This window comes from Tigriopus californicus, chromosome 12 (assembly GCF_007210705.1).
Source record: "Tigriopus californicus strain San Diego chromosome 12, Tcal_SD_v2.1, whole genome shotgun sequence".
NCBI classification, from domain to species: Eukaryota; Metazoa; Arthropoda; class Copepoda; order Harpacticoida; family Harpacticidae; genus Tigriopus; species Tigriopus californicus.
Window position 1 is genome coordinate 17,946,703 of NC_081451.1, and position 566 is coordinate 17,947,268.

Sequence of the window (566 nt, forward strand, 5' to 3'; positions counted from 1 at the left end):
ACGGCCTGAGGACTGTCTGTGCCTACAACGGGGGACGTGGGGAGAAAAGAAGCGGTGTTCAAGCACGTGTTTCGGGAACGACTCAGGACGACATGGTACATTTGACATTGGAAGGAGGCCCTCATTTGGGTTGCTAAGAGGACAAGGACACCACAAGACACGGGACATTGCAAGCTTCCTTTTTCATTCGGTATACAAGGTGCCTTTTTGGGTAGGGCAAGCCCATTTCGAACTCTACAATTCTCACAAAAGCCGTAACTTTGACTTGGTCAAAATGAATATTGGCACACTTTTTTGAAATCAGGATGTCAAGCACACATCAACACGGAGTCTGTTTCCTGATGGCAAAGGTATATTATGTACTTAAAACATATTAAGACGTAAGCTCAAGGTCGGCAATTTCTTTGGCGTACGTCTGAAAGTTTGAAGACTTTTTTTCTATTCGGTTAGTGACTGATCTCATTCAGTGCTTGACTACATGTGTGTCAAAACAGTAGAATGAAAAAACCAATTGGTCAATAGTTTTTTTTAATTTTAATTTCTAAGCAAGATGTTCGAGCAACCAA